This window comes from Salmo salar, chromosome ssa09 (genome assembly GCF_905237065.1).
Source record: "Salmo salar chromosome ssa09, Ssal_v3.1, whole genome shotgun sequence".
In the NCBI taxonomy this organism is placed as follows: domain Eukaryota; kingdom Metazoa; phylum Chordata; class Actinopteri; order Salmoniformes; family Salmonidae; genus Salmo; species Salmo salar.
In genome coordinates this window covers 103756084-103776829 of record NC_059450.1, presented here as the reverse complement: position 1 = coordinate 103776829, position 20746 = coordinate 103756084, and the positions used below count along the sequence as shown (strand labels likewise).

Genomic DNA, 20746 nt, shown 5'->3' with positions numbered 1-20746 from the left:
TCCTAGACGTTTCCACCTCACAATAACAGCACTTACAGTTGACCGGGGCAACTCTAGCAGGACAGAAACTGACTTGCTGGAAAGCTAAAAGATTGGGTGACCATTTTATTAATTGTTCAGCAGACTATTTACATTGACACTCACCCTTTGTTTTTACACTGCTGCTACTCAATGTTTATTATCCAATCAAAGTCACTTTTAGTTTATTTAGTAAATATTTTCTTAACTCTATTTCATGAATTGCATTGTGGTAAGTAAGTAAACATTTCATTGTAAGGTAAACTGTGACAAATATAATCTGATTTCATTTGAGTTGATGATGAGGGACTGGCTGCTGACAGAGATGGCGAGAGGGAAGAAGGAGAGCAAGAGGGTTCGGGTGGAGAGAGAGAGGGGGTGGAAGGGAGAGGGAGGAAATAGAGGGGGAGAGACAGAAAATGAGATAGAGAAAGAGAAATGGAGAGACAAAGACAGAGAGGGAGAGAGAGACCGAGGGAAATCAAGGGACTGTCAGCATGGTCCCAGCAGGTACATCAGTGACACGAGGCTAATGGGTCTCAGACTCTATTGAACAGGCAAGTCACCCCTCATAGACACAGGACAGGTGATTCATTCAAACCTGCCGGGACGGATAGAGAGAGAGAAGGGGGGGATCAATATGGCAGATCCTTCACACTGGCCCTCTGTGTGGGGCTAACCTCGACCGGTTAATGGTAACTGTTGTCAGCTCGATGAGAGCGATCTGCATTGGACCGGTCAAGTGTGTGTCTGTGTGTGAAGGGGGAGCGATGGGGCTGTTCCGGAGGACAGCTGTTCCTCCGGCGCACAATTTTTTCAAAGGAGGCCTAACTGTAGACTGATTCACTGTGGTAACGTGACAGGGATTGAGGCTAAAGCGCAGCTAAAAACAGCTTCTGATAACAGATATCATCCATCCCATCATTGGCACCTTTTCACTGTGGTGGAGGAAGTACCCATTTCTGGCCCCATCACCCCTTGGCAAGTATTTACACTGAGAATAAAGACCAAATCCCACATCAGAGGCTCTCAGTTAGTCAGCGTTTTATATGTGTGCTTCTGAATTCAACCCCGCCAGGGAGAACACGCACGGTAAACAAAAGTCAGCTCAAGTTAGAAAATAAACAAACTGTGATGTCGGAGCCAATTTGGAGACCCCCTAAAACAGTAGTTTTATTTAACTGCCAAAGTGGGTCCAAACCTCTAGAACCATTCGATGTTGGATCTCTTTTGGGTACCAATCTGACATGGCGCCGTGCCAAACGCCCCACACTGAAGGTTAGAATAAAGCTGGCCTGGTGCCCTACTGTGATACTCATTCCATATGTCACAGAGGGAAGTGAAAGACCTGCACAGTCACACACATAGACTGACTGCCATCCACCAGACCTGCCAAGGAACACCTGCATAACTGTTATACGCCATCTAGTGTTATGGAGAATCCAGAAGTGTGTGTGTGTGTGTGTGTGCCGGGGAGAATGCAAATCCTCAGGCTGGTTGAATAGGTGAGTGGTTTGTGTTTGTCTGTGAGTTATTACTGTGTGTACTAGCCAGGGTGCGTTAGTGTGACTGTATGCATATGCATTTATTTGTGTAGGTCTAAGTGTTATTGTTACCATTTATATGAACAAGGTTGAGTGTCAGTATGTGTATATATACTGAACAAAAATATAAACGCAACATGCAACAATTTCAATGATTTTACTGTGTTACAGTTCATATAAGGAAATCAGTCAATTGAAATAAATTCCTTAAGCCCTAATGTATGGATTTCACATGACTGAGCAGGGGCGCAGCCATGGATGGGCCTGGGAGGGCATAGGCACACCCACATCCAATCAGAATGAGTTTTCCCCCACAAAAGGGGTTTATTACAGACAGAAATACTCCTCAGTTTCATCAGCTGTCCGGGTGGCTGGTCTCAGACGATCCCGCAGGTGAAGAAGCCGGATGTGGAGGTCCAGGGCTGGTGTGAATACACAAGGTCTGCGATTGTGAGGCCGGTTGGACGTACTGCCAAATTCTCTAAAATGACGTTGGAGGGGGCTTATGGTAGAGAAATGAACATTCACTTATCTGGCAACAGCTCTGGTGGATATTCCACACTCCCTCAAAACTTGAGACATCTATGGCATTATGTTGTGTGACAAAACTGCACATTTTAGACTGGCCTTTTATTTTCTGGCAGGCACAAGGTGCACCTGTGTAATAATCATGCTGTTTAATCAGCTTCTTGATATGCCACACCTGTCAGGTGGATAGATTATCTTGGTAAAGGAGAAATGCTCACTAACAGGGATGTAAACAAATTTGTGCACACAGTTTGAGAGAAATAAGCTTTTGGTGTATATGGAACATTTCTGGGATCTTTTATTTCAGCTCATGAAACATGGGACCAACACTTTACATGTTGTGCTTATATTTTGGTGTGTATGTCTATGTACAACTATGTGTGTGAGTATTTATGTATGTGTCTGTATGTAATTCATGGCCAGGAAGGTAAAGACTAGTGGCATAGAGACAGATTTGCCCTCCTAGTTTAAGCCGTGAGCCTCCTTGACAACACATTGAGTAACAGCACCAACTGGTCTTGAACCCACACACACTTAAACCACATACAAAAAAAACCTGACAATGGATATTACAAGCCCCATCAACGCCACAGGATAAACAAACTTTTCATCCTGCAAGGCAGACAGTGTGAAAGTTTCTACTGACATTTTCACACGCAAGGATGTTACAACCCCTAGCTGCAACAAACTGCATTAGACACACTACCAGTTTCCCCAGAAAAGGAAGGAACTGGAACATCACAATAACACAATGAAAACAACATTTCAGAATTGCCCCGGGTGGTGAAAAGTGCATCACAGTGTTGGGTGACGAGGACTTACTGTGACATAAGGTTTTCCTGTGTTACCTGAGTACAGGGACCGTGCCAGCAGCTTTCAGAGTGGGTGGAATGCCAGGAGCCACTAGAATGGCAGGGCCGAAGACAGCCTACATAATCTAGATATTGTGTGTCTTGTTCATGGAGAGAACCCAGCACCTACGGCCATGAAACAGCACAACAATGTCCCACTGTGAATCACCGTCAACCAGTGATGGAGAAAAGGCTATTTTCAGAGGCAAAGACTTCACTAAAGACTTTTGAATGAACAAAGTTAAAACAAGTACTGCTGAAGCAAACAACTCTTAAATTGAAAATGGACAACCAATTCTGAAGAAATAAGGTGAGGCAGGAGATTGTGTTTTGGTTGGAGACTGAGGGGACACTAGCTGCTACCTGGCACCCCTAGACTGAATTGTTCTTAGAAATGATGCCAAAGTTCAAACTCCACCAACACTCCCATTAAAAAAACGGTCTGGACTCAAATAACCCACATACTGTGGCATTACAGCACTGTGTTCATGTGTGTATGTGGGTATGTGTGCATGTGTGTGTGTGTGTATGTGTGCGTGTGTGTCAGTGATCCAATGTATGCAGTGGCCTGTGAGTTCCTCTTGCTTGGCTCATGCTAAATTAGATCTCATTTGCCATGTTGGATGGTGAGGAGGGGTGCCCATACAGAGCTTAGCCGGCATGGTAGGAAGGGTGGGGTAGTGATACCACCCCACACAGCAGCACCCACTGATCACAGTAGCCATCTCACTAATGAGACTGTAAATTAGCTATTCAGTCTCCTCTCTCCTTAAATCCCGTCTTCATGTATGAGTCTGTGACGCCACACTGGGACCATGGGGCTCGCCTCATTGCAGGGCCTGCTGTCAAACCCCAGCCCCAGACACTTACCCCCAGGCAGAGCAGGGAGATCTAAGAGGACAGAAACATGATGTAACATTCATGAATGGCAGTCTGGCAGCCAGGCAGTAGCAGTGGGCTATGGGGCTCTATGACAAATGCGACTAGCAAATTAATAAAATGCCTGCTTATGTGTTAAATTATGAATATATCATTTAACACTTCACACGGCATGTTTACACACTTCCATAAGTTATCGCAAACCATAGTCATCGACTTCAGATCGTTCCACAAAAACAGGGAAAATCTTGAGTGTATATTTTTGTGTGAATCAGGAGGATTTTTTGTGGGACTGTCTCTCGGTCAAATGTATTTATAGTCTGATATATTGGCACATGGTGAAACAGAACCACTTAATTAAAGCAGTGTATTGGTAAAGTGGAAAAGGTGGTTAGGGTTGCAGGATGCAAACCACAGGCAGATGGAGGAGACAAATGATCTGGAAAAATTGATAATAACACGACGCAGAGCACAGTAAGCCTGTTCTCTATTATCTTCACCTTACGCTGAAAGTCCTGACTTAGTCCATTATAAGATTCTACTGAACAATGAGAGAGAGCACACAAAAGTAGAGGATTCAGCTGGGTCCGCATATTCTTGGACTGTCCAGGCCAGGAATCTCTCTCTCTTTCTCCGAACTCTTCTTTTTAGATGCAGAGGTAATTATACTGAACAAAAACGCAACATGCAACAATTTCAATGATTTTACTGAGTTACCGTTCATATAAGGAAATCAGTCAATTGAAGTAAATTCCTAAGGCCCTAATGTATGGATTTTATATGACTGAGCAGGAGCGCAGCCATGGGTGGGCTTGGGAGGGCATAGGCCCACCCACTTGGGAGCCAGGCCCAGTCAATCACAATGAGTTTTCCCCCATGAAAGGGCTTTATTACAGACCGAAATACTCCTCAGTTTCATCAGCTGTCCGGGTGGCTGGTCTCAGATGATCCCGCATGTGAAGAAGCCGGATGTGGAGTTCCGGGACTGGCATGGTTACAAGTGATCTGTGATTGTGAGGCCGGTTGGACGTATTACAAAATTATCTAAAACGACGTTGGAGGCGGCTTATGGCAGAGAAATGAACATTAAATTATCTGGCAACAGCTCTGGTGGACATTCCTGCAGTCAGCATGCCAATTGCATGCTCCCTCAAAACGTAACACATCTATGGCATTGTGTTGTGTGACCAAACTGCACCATTTAGAGTGGCCTTTATTGTCCGCAGCACAAGGTGCACCTGCGTAATGATCATGCTGTTTAAAAGAGCTTCTTGATATGACACACCTGTCAGCTGGATGGATAACAAATTCTGGGATCTTTTATTTCAGCTCATGAAACATGGGACCAAAACTTTACACGTTGTGTTTATATTTTTGTTCAGTAATAGATAGGAAAATTGGATATTGCAGAGCAGAACATGACAAGGTTTTATTTGTTTACCAAATGGAACCGTGCATGTATAAATACAGGAACAAACTACTGAACATAGGTTACATTCTAGAATTACATAATAGTAATTAAATAGGATCTCTTTGGGCTCCATAGGATTTCGTTGGGGTGGCAGGTAGCCTAGTGGTTAGAGTGCTGGACTAGTAACCGAAAGGTTGCAAGATCGAATCCCCGAGCTGACAAGGTAAAAATCTGTCGTTCTGCCCCTGAACAAGGCAGTTCACTGTTCCTAGGTTATCATTAAAAATAAGAATTTGTTCTGAACTTACTTGCCTCGTTAAATTAATAAAAACATGCTCTTAAGGTGTCTGTGCAAGTAAGGACTTTTGGTCACTTTAAAGGCATTATTGTGCTGCTCATATTTCCGTTCCTATACTGTACATGGGCTATTCCCAAACTGGGGTACGCCAAATAAAAATGTGATTCACATTTTCAAACAGTCCATTTTCACACTACAGTGAAAATGGTTAACTTTGTTAAAGCAAGGCCCCTGAACTCTCGTGTATTTTCTGCATTATGCAATATGGGCAGCGACCATAACGCTTTTACAACATGGTTATCAAGGGGCAAAGTATTGACAAGTTTTTTGGAATTGAGAGACGAGCTTAAACTTTACTGACCATCATTTTCACTTGTCTAATTTTCACATGATGACGAGTTTCTCACACGACTGGCCTAACTGATTGATGTTTTTTCTCGCCTGAATGATCTGAATCTAGGATTACAGGGACTCTCCGCAACTATATTCAATGTGTGGGACATAATTGAGGATATGAATCAGAAGTTGGAGCTCCTCTTTGTCTGCATTAACAAAGAAAACACACAGGTCTTTCCATCTTGGTATGATTTCTTGTGTGCAAATGAACTCAAGCTTACAGACAATGTCAAATGTGATATAGCGAAGCACCTGAGTGAGTTGGGTCCGCAATTACGCAGGTACTTTCCCGAAACGGACGACACAAACAACTGGATTCGTTATCCCTTTCATGCCCTGCTTCCAGTCCACTTACCGATATCTGAACAAGAGAGACTAATCGAAATTGCAACAAGCGGTTCTGTGAAAATGTAATTTAATCAGAAGCCACTGCCAGATTTCTGGATAGGGCTGTGCTCAGAGTTTCTTGCCTTGGCAAATCGCGCTGTTTAGACACTGATGCCATTTGCAACTACGTACCTAATGTAAGAGTGGATTCTCGGGCCTCACTAGCATGAAAACGAAATACAGGCACAGACTGTGTGTGGGAAATGATTTAAGACTGAGACTCTCTCCAATACAACTCAACATTGCAGAGTTATGTGCATCCTTGCAAGCACACCCTTCTCATTAACCTGTGGTGAGTTATTCACAATTTTTAATGAACAAATAAGGTTTAATATGTAAGATGGCTAAATAAAGAGCAAAATGATTAAGTATTATTATTGTTTGTGCCCTGGTCCTATAAGAGCTCTTTGTCACTTCCCATTTTTTATTTATTTTATTTTATTTCACCTTTATTTAACCAGGTAGGCAAGTTGAGAACAAGTTCTCATTTACAATTGCGACCTGGCCAAGATAAAGCAAAGCAGTTCGACAACATACAAAAACACAGAGTTACACATGGAGTAAAACAACATACAATCAATGATACAGTAGAAAAAATAAATAAATAAGACTATATACAATGTGAGCAAATGATGTGAGATAAAGGAGGTAAAGGCAAAAAAGGCCATGGTGGCAAAGTAAATAAAGTATAGCAAATAAAACACTGGAATGGTAGATTTGTAATTTGAAGAAAGTTCAAAGTTAAAATATAAATAATATGGTGCAAAGGAGCAAAAAATAAATTAAATAAATAAATACAGTAGGGGAAGAGGTAGTAGTTGGGCTAAATTATAGATGGGCTATGTACAGGTGCAGTGATCTGGGAGCTGCTCTGATAGTTGGTGCTTAAAGCTAGTGAGGGAGATGAGTGTTTCCAGTTTCAGAGATTTTTGTAGTTCGAGCCGGGTTGTGACAAAAACACACTCATTCTTATGTTTAATATATGTATTGCATAGTGTGCGTGTCGCAGGCTTACAATGATGGCAAAAAACAACATTTGAGAGTGTGCTGACCCTGGCGCTAGAGGGGGTACGCAGCTGGAGATTGAATATTTGAAGGGGTACGGGACTATAAAAAGTTTGGAAACCACGGCTGTACATAAATATAGAAGACACCCTACTGTGACCCTGCTATAAACTGCACCAGCTTCTTTCTAGCTGGGCACGGCCCATTACTCCTGTTCGATGTGCCAATAACGGCCCCTCAGATCAGCGCCAGGCTGAAATCAAATTAATAATGGCGCAAAAACAATTATGGAACTGATGACGCGGCACATAACTTAATGAGCGGCCAACCATTAAGGTCATATTGACTTGTTGGGTTATTAAATGCCAACCGGCTTCCAGTTGCAGCACTATGCATCTTCCCAGGGATGAGTGTCTGTGCCAAAGCCATAGAGGGGATTGAGAGAAAGAGGGTGGGGAGAAAGGGAGAGAAAGAAGAAGAAAAAGGGAGGTGCAGATTATTTCAATGAAAGTCATAAGGAGTTGAGAAAGAGTGGGAGAAGAACGAGATGACAAAGAGAGAATGAGAGTAAGATATTGAGCACCTCTTGTATCACAACATAACGCAGTGTGTACATCAAACATTTATACTGACTCCCTATATAGGGCTAGAATCTACTGCAACACTGTTATAAAGATCAGAGAATGAACCAATCAGGAAACAAAAATCCACCTCGGCCGCTGTGAATAAGCTCATCTTCAGCTTCGGCTCTGGCTTTTGGGGACTAACCATCCCATTCCATCTGAAGGGAAGAGCTCTTTAGCAGATCTGTGGACTTTTCTACAAAGCCAGTGAAACGTATGTGAGTACAGGAATACCTAAAAGCCACAAGCAGCGAAGAGGTTAAAGCATAAGCCCATTTCTATCCCTGCTTATGTACACTATTCTCTGAGCAGATTACATTTTCCAGTGTGACTTACAATGTTGTCTTACTCAGAGGCAGTAATCCATTTATTGAAAATCCATTTTGACTGAAGCCAGTGAGGTGAGGAGTCCATATCAAGGACACAGTGAGGGGCATTACCTTTAGTTGGCTACCTACTGAGCCAACCCAGTCCACACAGGGATCCTGCCTGCCTTCTCCACATAGAACATTTCTCATAAACTGATACAGGTTTGTGACGTGGTGGTTTTGCACTTTGTATGGGCTGTGAGAAATCTAGAGAAGCACTGTCAATCAAGGAGTAACTTATTTTCTACTGAACTACTTTTACACAGCACTTTAATTCATTACATTTTCATTAAGACATCCATACAGAGAATAGACTCTCACCTCTCTTTGTCTCCCACGGGCTCTGCTGAGAGAAAATCCTGTCAATAACTAATTGTTGCACTAATGAGGACCTATAGATGCAACCTTGAATGTTACAATTACTCTCCAATACTGTATGTGTGGTTAAGATGATTTTCATCACATACTGATTACTCTCACCTAATAACTCAATACAATTCCATTCCCTGATCCCATCAGCCTCTCGCGTTTGTAAATTAAACATAATTCCATTAGCACTAGCAGACCTCTGAAAACAAGCTGCTAGCTAACCCAGCCTGGTCCTTCCTTCCTTCTTCCATAAGGACCAGCAGAGGAATGGGCTCTCGTCATGAGAACATTACACGGCAGACTTGAAGCTGATTCTACGCTGCAAATCAAACGCCTCCACTCACTAAAATGATTTCTCTGACGTTCCTTGCATCTGAAGAAGCTTTTTCGCTTCAATTTTTTCTCTCCTCTGCTCTCCTTCATCTTGTTAATAACTGACAAATGCTAATGAGAGCCAAACGGCAGGATAACCTGCTGCGTGGCTCAGAACAACTTGGAAAATGAATAAACTTATTAAAAGCCAAAGGGGGCTGTCAACCACATCCGCAACTGGTTGGCTTTTACATTCATTTGGCCTGCTTCCACAGAGTGGGAAGTGACTGCTTTACTGACTGTTTTGACTTGCCCTCACATGAACGCATTATGCATGCATACCACACATATACACACCCGATCACATGCAGACATGTGCATATACTCCAAATACACACAGTTTCTTTATTCTGCTAATTTCGGCAAGCAATCTAAGAGGACCTCTGTTATTGCTTTGGCGTTTCCTTGATAGTGCTTTAAGGTTGTGCATTGCCAGAATGGCTGGCTGGCCTCAGTTATTTTGAGCTGCGACAGGCAAGCCAGCGCAACACCAGAAACCACAGTAATTACAAGAGCTCCGTGGTCCTTTGGATGGTGATGGTGACTATTCCCTTGATCTGAGATGGGACAGGGAGAGGGGGGACCCCTTTGGATAACATAAGACAGGGGAGCATATGGAGCTGATTTCTGGTTTTCAATATGGTTGCCTTGGAGTGTAGCAGCTTTGTTCGTGAACCTCAGTTTAAAAAATCCTTGTGAGCGAATGGAGAAAGAGGGAGATTGCGTGCAGCTCTGTTGCAGAGAAAAGTAATTCCCGTTCCATCGCCCACACAATGTGATCCATTACTACTGTCTGCCATCCTTTCTGGCATTTGGAATTTCCTTGAACATCTCTTTTTTTGATGCATGCAAGATTACAATGGCTTGCAATAAATCTAGAGATTGCAAGTACAGTTTTCTGGCCAGTGAAGTATTGTTTCTCTGATCATAGTCAATGTTGCTCGGAATATTATGAGGTAATCCAATTTGGTGTGTGTGAGTTTATGTATGCGTATGTGGCTGTTCGGCGTGTGGTCGCTTCACAAGAACAAACTTCTTGATTTTGTTATCTTATACTGCAAAGTATGAGTGTTTGATCTACCAAGGGTCTGGATATGTCTGTCTTTATGTTGATTGACAGGGTCAGGATGAGGTCAGCACAGCTGCCAAGCAGGAATCCCAGAAGGCAGAGCTGGGATTCCTGCCAATGAGGTGTCAGGATCTGCAAAACCTCACGGATAGGGCCTTTGATGCTGTCCTAAACCCTTCAGCAAATCTGACAATCTCCTCAAGAACCTACAGTCGGCACCGTAATACACTTGAACAAGGAAGGGATGACAGGTTGGATATGGAGGGATTGGAGGGCCGTCTTAGATCTCACTTTCTTTCTGAGTGGGTATGGCTATACTATATCACACATCTGAGTGCCTCTCTCTCTTTCTCTCCCTCTTTCTCCGTACCGTAATATTCTCTCTTGCACTGTGGCCTCCTCCCCCTAGACATTGTTCCTGAAATAATCTCCTTGCCCCAAATCTGAGCCCCCACGATACCGTGCAATGGACGTGAGGTCACAGGCATCCACAGTGCCTCCTGAAAGTAGGACAGAGGTGCTAAAAGTGGACTGCATTGGAACCAGAGGATTGTGAGAAAGAAAAGGCAGACCAGACTATTATTATTAAAATCCCACACAATTTTGACCTAGTCACATAACTCAACACACTTTAGTCAAGACCAATGTTCCCTCGAATTCTGTTCGACACAGCAAATTTCAGGTTTGCTGAGCGCAAACGTGTGAAAATTCCTTTGCAACTTCCGGCGTGAGTTTACTGTGAACACGGGGGCTGTACCTGCTTTAAGTTACAGTTTTAACAGTGGCCAAGTAGGCTATTGTGGCTATGTGATCATAATGTAGGCCTACCAGAGTGGCCTACCATCAAAAACAATGGAGAAAATGCATCCCATAATTTTGTATTATGTAAATAGCTGTTCATTCATCATTCAGCCTACAGTAGCAGCCAATGTGGGGTGTTCAATGTAGGTCTACATTCCATGAAACTTCTGAAAAAACATGCAGGGCTTGACATGAACCTGTTTATCCACTTGTCCTTCAGACAAGGAGGTGACTGAAAATGTTGTGTTGTTTGATAAGAAGAAACTACTTCACAAAATAAATGCATTATTATTCCCCTACCATTATTACAGAGAATCAGACAAATTATGCTACCCTCTGCCTTTTGGCTACTTAGCTTATTCAAGCCTCTCTCAAAATACAACACTGCCCACTTAAGATGAAAAAAAGCTCTTTACCTGACTCACTTTTCAAAGATGTCTACAAATGTACATGTTTTGTACTCTTGTAGGAAGCAATCACTCCCCCATTGCTGACTACAAATGATTTATAACTGGGCTAATAACTCACTAACTAGTAAATGATACATGCAGTACTCACTTTTATCTCAAAACAAGTGCATCTACTCACGACCTCTCTTGCCCAGATGGCACTGTGAATGGCACAGATGTATATATGACAATGGCAGTGGTGTAAAGTATTTAAGTAAAAATACTTTAAAGTACTACTTAAGTATTTTCTTTGGGGGTGTCTGTACTTTACTATTTATATTTTGGACAACTTTTACTTTTACTTCACTACATTCCTAAAGAAAATAATGTCATTTTTACTCCGTACATTTTCCCTGACCAGGGTTGGGATGACACCCTGGTCATCCCCACTGCCCCTGTCACGGTTATCGTCGGTGAAGGAGGACCAAAATGCAGCAGGACTGTGTTTGTTCATTTTGAACATTTATTAAATCAAAAAGGAACACAAAAACAACAAACAAGAGAACGAACGATCCACAGACAGTCTGGCAAGGCACAAGGCTAAACACAGAACAATTTCCCACAAACACACCCAACTAATATAGGACTTCCAATCAAAGGCAACACCACACAGCTGCCTTCAATTGGAAGTCCACCCCAATTAACTCTACATAGAAACACACTTACTAGACTACACATAGAAATACATAAACATAGACCATAAACCAAAAACCCGGAAATACTAAATCAAACACCCTTTTACCAAAACACCACCCCGGACCACATAAAACAAATACCCTCTGCCACGTCCTGACCAAACTACAATAACAATTAACCCTTATACTGGCCAGGACGTGACAGTACCCCCCCCTTAAAGGTGCTAACCCCGGAAGCACCTTAAAAAAAAAAAAAAAACAACAACCCCAAACAACAAAACTACAATTCCCCCCTACTAAAGGGAGGGAAGGGAGGGTGGCTGCCGTCAACGACGGCACTGTGCTACACCCCCCCTCCCCAACCCACCTATATCTGGACGTGGCTCCGGTTTTGGCCGTTCCAGGCAGTCGGGCCACTCTGGCAGCTCGGGGCAGTCTGGCAGCTCGGGACAGTCTGGGCAGTCTGGCAGCTCGGGACAGTCTGGGCAGCCTGGCAGCTCGGGACAGTCTGGGCAGCCTGGCAGCTCGGGACAGTCTGGGCAGTCTGGCAGCTCGGGACGTTCAGGGCAGTCTGGCCACTCCGGCAGTTCAGGGCAGTCTGGCCACTCCGGCAGTTCAGGGCAGTCTGGCCACTCCGGCAGTTCAGGGCAGTCTGGCCACTCCGGCAGTTCAGGGCAGTCTGGCCACTCCGGCAGTTCAGGGCAGTCTGGCCACTCCGGCAGTTCAGGGCAGTCTGGCCACTCCGGCAGTTCAGGGCAGTCTGGCCTCTCCGGCAGTTCAGGGCAGTCTGGCCACTCCGGCAGTTCAGGGCAGTCTGGCCACTCCGGCAGTTCCGGGCAGTCTGGCCACTCGGGACAGTCTGGCCACTCCGGCAGTTCAGGGCAGTCTGGCCACTCCGGCAGTTCAGGGCAGTCTGGCCACTCCGGCAGTTCCGGGCAGTCTGGCCACTCCGGCAGTTCCGGGCAGTCTGGCCACTCCGGCAGTTCCGGGCAGTCTGGCCACTCCGGCAGTTCCGGGCAGTCTGGCCACTCCGGCAGTTCCGGGCAGTCTGGCCACTCGGGACAGTATGGCCACTCCGGCAGTTCCGGGCAGTCTGGCCACTCCGGCAGTTCCGGGCAGTCTGGCCACTCTGGCAGCTCCTGACTAGTGGGTGGCTCTGGCGACTCTTCACTGACGGGCGGCTCTGGCGATTTCTCACTGACGGGCAGGCACTGGCGACTGTTGACTGGCGGGCAGCTCTGGCGACTGTTGACTGGCGGGCAGCTCTGGCGACTGTTGACTGGCGGGCAGCTCTGGCGACTGTTGACTGGCGGGCAGCTCTGGCGACTGTTGACTGGCGGGCAGCTCTGGCGACTGTTGACTGGCGGGCAGCTCTGGTGACTGTTGACTGGCGAGGCTGGCTTTACGCACTTGAAGCCTGGGGCGTGGTGCTGGTACTGGGCGTACCAGATTGAGAACACGCACCTCCAGGCTAGTGCGGGGAGCGGGAACAGGACGAGTCGGACTGGGTTGACGCACTTCCGGGTCCGCACGAGAGACAGGAGCTGGAAACCCAGGGCTATGGAGGCGCACATTCGGTCTTGATCTTACCTCCTGCACAACCCGTCTCGGCTGGATGGAACTAGTAGCCCTGTACGAGCGGGGTGCTTGTACAGGGCAGACTGGGCTGTGCAGGGGCCTGATGGTAGCCGTGCGTAGAGCGGGAGTTGGGTAGCCTGGTCCTCGGAGGCGTACCAGCGACCAGATGCGCTGCGCAGGCATCCTCCTACCAGGCTGGATGCCCGCTCTAGCACGGCACCTGCGAGGGGCTGGAATAACGCGCACCGGACTGTGCGTGCGTATGGGTGAGATAGTGCGCTCCTCAGCGAAACATGGCGCTCTCCACCTCATACGCTCCTCCATATAACCACGGGTAGCTGGCTTCCAGCTCTTCCTATGCCTAGCCAAACTACCCGTGTGCCCCCCCAAAAAAATGTATTGGGGGTGCCTCTCGTGCTTCAACGCCAGTCGTGTTCCTCGGAAACGTTCCCGGTCCATACCAGCCTTTCGCCTTTCCTCTCTCTCTCTTACCACCTGTCCCCATGGAAGGCGATCTTTTCCTGATTGGATCTCCTCCCAAGTGTAGGAGCCTTCTCCCTTCAAGATCTCCTCCCAAGTCCATCTCTCACCATAGTCCAACTCAAAATCCCACTGCTCCTTCCTCTGCTGCTTGGTCCTGGTTTGGTAGGAAATTCTGTCACGGTTATCGTCGGTGAAGGAGGACCAAAATGCAGCAGGAATGTGTTTGTTCATTTTGAACATTTATTAAATCAAAAAAGAACACAAAAACAACAAACAAGACAACGAACGATCCACAGACAGTCTGGCAAGGCACAAGGCTAAACACAGAACAATTTCCCACAAACACACCCAACTAATATAGGACTTCCAATCAAAGGCAACACCACACAGCTGCCTTCAATTGGAAGTCCACCCCAATTAACTCTACATAGAAACACACTTACTAGACTACACATAGAAATACATAAACATAGACCATAAACCAAAAACCCGGAAATACTAAATCAAACACCCTTTTACCAAAACACCACCCCGGACCACATAAAACAAATACCCTCTGCCACGTCCTGACCAAACTACAATAACAATTAACCCTTATACTGGCCAGGACGTGACAGCCCCTGATCTGGCAGACTCACTAAACACAAATGCTTTGTTTGTAAATTATGTCTGAGTGTTGGAGTGTGCCCCTGGCTATGCGTAAACTTAAAAAACAAGAAAATTATGCCATCTGGTTTTCTTAATATAAGGAATTTTTTATTATTCAAACTTTTACTTTTGATACTTAGGTATATTTAAAATTCAAATACTTTTATTGGGTGACTTTCACTTTTGCTTGAGTCATTTTCTATTAACCTTGGCACGGTATCTTTACTTTTACTCAAGTTAGACAATTGGGTACTTTTTCCACCACTGGGCAATGGTCTATTTGCAAATACTCTAGGCCTACTGCAGCTCTGATTAGTTATGCGTAGAGTATGGGCTGAATGCATCGGAGTAGGATTCTATTGCATTGACACACAGTCGAACACACGACTGTGTGTCAATGCAATAGAATCCTACTCCGATGCATTCTGCATACAACAAAATCTCTTGCATAGTTCGTTTTGTTTCGGTATGTTGTATTAAAAGTGGCTAATTTTGCGTTGATTCGATCACAATTCCCACAGTAAAGGGAAACGTTAACAGTGTTAAGGAAGGGGGAAAACTCTAGAAAGTTGAGTGAAGTTCAATCTTGTGCTTCTCTGTGCGGGCTGATATTTATTCTGCTTGGCAGTCCCGGGAGCTGCGTGCCCGAGCATGCGCGCAACTTAGAGTGAGCAAAACACGGCTCCAACACCATCATTAAGTTTGCTGACGACACAACAGTGTTAGGCCTGATCACCGACAACGATGAGATGGCCTATACGGAGGAGGTCAGAGAACTGGCAGTGTGGTGCCAGGACAACAACCTCTCCCTCAATGTGAGCAAGACAAAGGAGCGGTACGTGGACTACAGGAAAAGGTGGGCCAAACATGCCCCCATTAACATCAACGGGGCTGTAGCAGAGTGGGTCGAGAGTTTCAAGTTCCTTGGTGTCCACATCACCAACGAACTATCATGGTCCAAACATACCAAGACAGTCGTGAAGAGGGCACGACAAAAACTTATCCCCCTCAGGAGCCTGAAAAGATTTGGCATGGGCCCCCAGATCCTCAAAAGGTTCTACAGCTGCACCATCGAGAGCATCCTGACCGGTTGCATCACCACCTGGTATGGCAACTGCTTGGCATCTGACCGCAAAACGCTACAGAGGGTAGTGCGAACGGCCCAGTACATCACCCAAGCTTCCCTGCCATCCAGGGCCTATATAATAGGTGGTGTCTGAGGAAAGCCTATAAAATTGTCAGAGACTCCAGTCACCCAAGTTATAGACTGTTTTCTCTGCTACCGCAAGGCAAGCGGTACTGGAGCGCCAAGTCTAGAACCAAAAGGCTCCTTAACAGCTTCTACCCCCAAGCCATTAGACTGATGAACAATTCATAAAAATCGCCACCGGACAATTTACATTGACACCCCCCCTTGTACACTGCTGCTACTCGCTGTTTGTTTGTTACCTATGCATAGTCACTTTGCCCCCACCTACATGTACAGATTACCTCAACTAGCCTGTACCCCTGCACACTGACTCGGTACTGGTGGCCCCTGTATATAGCCTTCGTTATTGTTATTCTTATTGTGTTACTTTTAATTATTACTTTTTATTTTAGCCTACTTGGTAAATACTTTCTTCTCCTTGAACTGCACTGTTGGTTAAGGGCTTGTAAGTAAGCATTTCGCGGTAAAGTCTACACTTGTATTCGGTGCATGTGGCAAATAAAGTTTGATTTGATGTTGGTCACGACTACAGCTAACGAGGACAATTAAGTAAAAACTTCTCCTCTCTCCTCACCACAGGTGCAAATCTCTCCCCAAAGCATTAGTCCAGAGAGACAGTTCCTTCCCAGACGCAGAGACTATTTTGATTTCATGTGGGCCCCTTGTCTAAGTGGTGAGACAGCTTTTTTTTGTTTGGTGTGCACTTTTTTGTGCCTCTGTTTGATTGCTCCTTTCAGAGCCACACTAACTCCTTTACCCGTCAATCAATCCCCATCTTTCATCCCTCTCTTGACGACGCATCTCTGGGTAATTGGAATAGCCAGGTGTTGGTGAAGGAATGCATCCTATCTATAGAGTTCCAGAGGAGAAGCACTATAGGTGGGACAGAGTGAGCTGAGAGAAAGTGACACGGCTGGACTGTGTGGTGCTCAAGGGGGGAGTGTCCTAATGAGGGTGGCTGTGCTTGTGTGCCTGGCTGGGCTGTGTGAGATATTTCTGGGAGTGGTATCCTCCTATCCTCTCCACTCCACTGAAGATGGGACCAGATGGTGCTGTCATATTAAAGAAATTACAGCAAAATGAGATTCTCCACTTTAGGACAGAGACAGGCTGGTGAGGTATGGTCGTTACCATCCTGCCTATCTCCAAACAGGATGAAAGAGTCAAACAGTAACACTTCATATCTTCACACATTTCACTCATTTCAGCCAGAACCATTCCACACTGTTTCTCATAAGAGCTGTCACTAAATTTAGGGTGTGATAACAACTCTAGTTTTGCAAAAGAGGTTGTTTTCTCTCTACTGCAGTTCATTGTGAATTTAATGTAGGCAAATACATGCCCTATACAATAGTGATTTGCTGGCTGATTAAAAAATGCAGTGCTTCCTCAATTGGCCTGTATGACATCTAAAGAGAAGTCTAAGAGCTGTGAGAGTTGTCCCCTGGGGAGCTAGGGCTCTCAGTACCAGCAGACTGAAAACCATATTGTAAAAATTATATGATAGGCAGAAAGCATATAGTGCTGATTAGACCTATTATGTGTCCATTTGACGTATGTTGTGAAATTGCATATTGGACTGTGCATGTGACGTACAATTACAATAATCCCAACATCGAGACGGTGTCTGGTGTGTCTCTGGTGGACTGTCTGAAGGGGGGCTCACCCCAAGCCCCTGGTACATTGTAGTTTCAGACATGGTTCTGCTGAGCAGGGGAAATGGCTCTCATTGAGCAACACACCCACCTGCCCCATGCAAACCTTACTTTAAACCCAGCCGGCCGCAGAAGGAGGCGAGATGGGGTGGCAATCCAGGGGACAGAAGTCATTCCATCTGTCTGTCTGGGTATTGACCAACACCCTCCTGTAGTGGGAACTTCTACGTATTGTACGTTAAATCGTCTGTGTAATCACCCGATCACATCTCTGCTGTAAAGCATGTGTTGTGGATGGGCTGGTTGTGCAGATTGATCCCCTCTCTAAGTCCTCTGCTTCCTTTCTGTGCCACACTGATAAGGTTCAGTCATTTGCCAACCTATTACCCGCTGAGCTGGTCAACTTCTGCACTGACACATCCCAGCAATGGTGCCAGCAGGCCCTGGTCCACACAGTAACACCTGAGCAATTAGAGTTTCCACTGTGTTTAATGTGTCAGCTCCACAGAGACATGGAGCAGCTTCGCTAAATGTGCAATCTTACAGCACCTACACCACTCACTGGGCTCCAAGAGGGCCATGTGGAGGTCAGCACATGAAAAACCTTTGTGTGACCCTTGTTTATGGGCTATCACTGAGAAAATATCATTTTCTGCCCCTCAGCCTCCATATTAGAGAATTAACTTTGAAAACTAGGGAGGAACAGCTACATCTTGCGTGTTGTGAGTTTACATGAGGTAGAGAGAGTGATAGAGACAGAGAGAGACAGAGAGAGATTACTGTTCATTTTTATTGGTTATTATCTATTTCACTTGCTTTGGCAATGTTAACACGTTTCCCATGCCAATAAAGCCCTTGAATTGAGAGAGGGGGAGCGAGAGAGAGAGAGAGAGAGAGAGAGAGAGAGAGAGGTGTTTGGGGTGGGGTGGGGTGGGTAGGGGCAGGACAGATTACTGTAATGCTGTACAAAAGTATTTTGGGGATGATAATAATCCTCTCAATAGAATGGGAAATCATTATAAAGCTTGGATAGTGCTTATTGAATACAAGCCTGAATGAAAAAATATATATTTTACTCTGATAATACAGTCTAAATCAAATAGCTTTGGGCAACTTTAATGGGTAAATGAGGGCCATTTAGAGAATTTCTCAACTCTCAACTAATTCAATGCTTTGATTATTAGTGTAAATGACCTATAAACTGATTATTTTAGTGGTGATTTTTGTCAAAGAGATGATATGCTACGCTTGGTATGGTTACATAAGACAGATGGGGGCGTATAACGCAAACCTCTAGCAACACAAAGGTTGCATGTTTGAATATCATCAAGGACAACTTTAGCATTTTAGCAACTTTTTAACTACTTACTACTTTGCAGCAACTTTGCAACTACTTAGCATTTTAGCTAACCCTTCCCCTAACCCAGGGTTTCCCAAACTCGGTGCACAATTTAGTTTTTGCCCTAGCACTATACAGCCGATTAAAATAATCAACTAATCATCAAGCTTTGATAATTTGAATCAGCTCTGTAGCATTAGGGCAAAAACCAAAACATGCACCACTTGGGGTCCCAAGGAACGAGTTTGGAAAAAGCTTCCCTAACCCTAACCTTAACCCTTTTAGCTAACCCTTCCCTTCCCCTTTATCCTAACTCCTAACCTTAACCTTAACCCCTAACCTAGCTTACTTTAGCTTTAGCCACCTAGCCAACGTTAGCCACAACAAATGGAAATTCGTAACATATCATACGTTTTGCAAATAGGAATATTTTGTATGATTTACAAATTCGTACCATATCATACGAATTGTTATTCTTCACATATGATACGAAATGGATGATGGACATACACAAATGAATAAACACCATACAAAAGGTACATATCATACTAAACGTATTCTCGAAATTACATACAGAATGAAACAAAATGCTCTGAGACCAGGTTACATATGATTATGACACAGGAATTGTAGGCTACATCACATTGTGCAAGTGGACACGGATAAATACAGGGATGGATTTATATGTAATTCCTGTATTTATCCGTACTTTAAGATTTATTACAAACTGCACAGTGCTATAGAGAACCATGCAGAGCTATTTTCTCTCAAACGAGCTTGGCATCTAGCCTATACATTGACCACTGACAGACATTAAGGGAGCAATCGCTCACATAGAATAGCCCATGAAGAATGCCCAAATAATTATGATAAGCCTACCATTAAAATATTTACCCAAAGTGAGACTGGTTTCACAGAACATTTATTTTTATATATTAGGCAAATGCTCCGGAGAAACTACAGGACACACGATAGTCTACTCACTCCCAATTATGCATCATCTTCCCTACTTCTGTTTCTAAATGATTGAAGCCAATAACTAGGTTACAACCAAATGCGACGTTTCCCCAACACTGCCATAGCATGGACTATAAAGCAATTGATTTCTCAATGTTCACTGAATGCGCAGGAGTTAGCTTACAATTACACACCAGAGGTGGCATCATGTTGATATGCTGATGATGAACTATGAGGTAGTTTATTTCAACAGCCCTACATGTAGGCCTATATGGATAAAAGTTCAGCTATATTATTCCAGAATCTGCGTAGGCTACGTATTTAACCCATAAAAATGTGTGTCCACTGCAGTAGACTAGGTTCAAAGATTCATTGTAAAAGTGTTGAAAGACTATAGGCTCTTACCACCCCCATGTCCATCTGCTCAGCCGTCAGAGAGGGTGCCGCTCGAGCCTGAGATAAAAACCAAAACATAGGCAGCAGGAGCATCTCTGGAGAAATAATCCAAACGCGCCGCACGGACTTCCACTTCCGAAAAAATTGACACATCATGCCCTGTCACTCGCTGCTCATGCAGCGCTCAGACACGGGTCCCCGCCCCCGCACCACCAAATAAATCACCCAGGTCCGGATCCCTCGCATCCGTTTCCAAAACGGAATGTAAGAGAAGTCTACCTCACTGTTGCGCGTAAACACATGAAACACATATCACACAGAGCCAAAGATGCCAATAAAAAAATTGAGGAATTTTGCAGTTAGTTTCCACCAAGATCCGCGTCCTGAAAAACCATTTCAGTCATGGGCTATTGCTGTTCCTCAGTGGACCACATTACGCCGACAATTATTTACAAAGACATATAACTTATATTTCCC

General features: G+C 44.7%; 1 pseudogene; it reads right to left on the bottom strand.

Annotated features, from left to right (window-relative positions):
• Nucleotides 1-20460, bottom strand: part of LOC123744692 (matrix metalloproteinase-17-like) — a 98130-nt pseudogene extending 77670 nt beyond the window's left edge.
• Nucleotides 20461-20746: the final 286 nt, after the last annotated feature.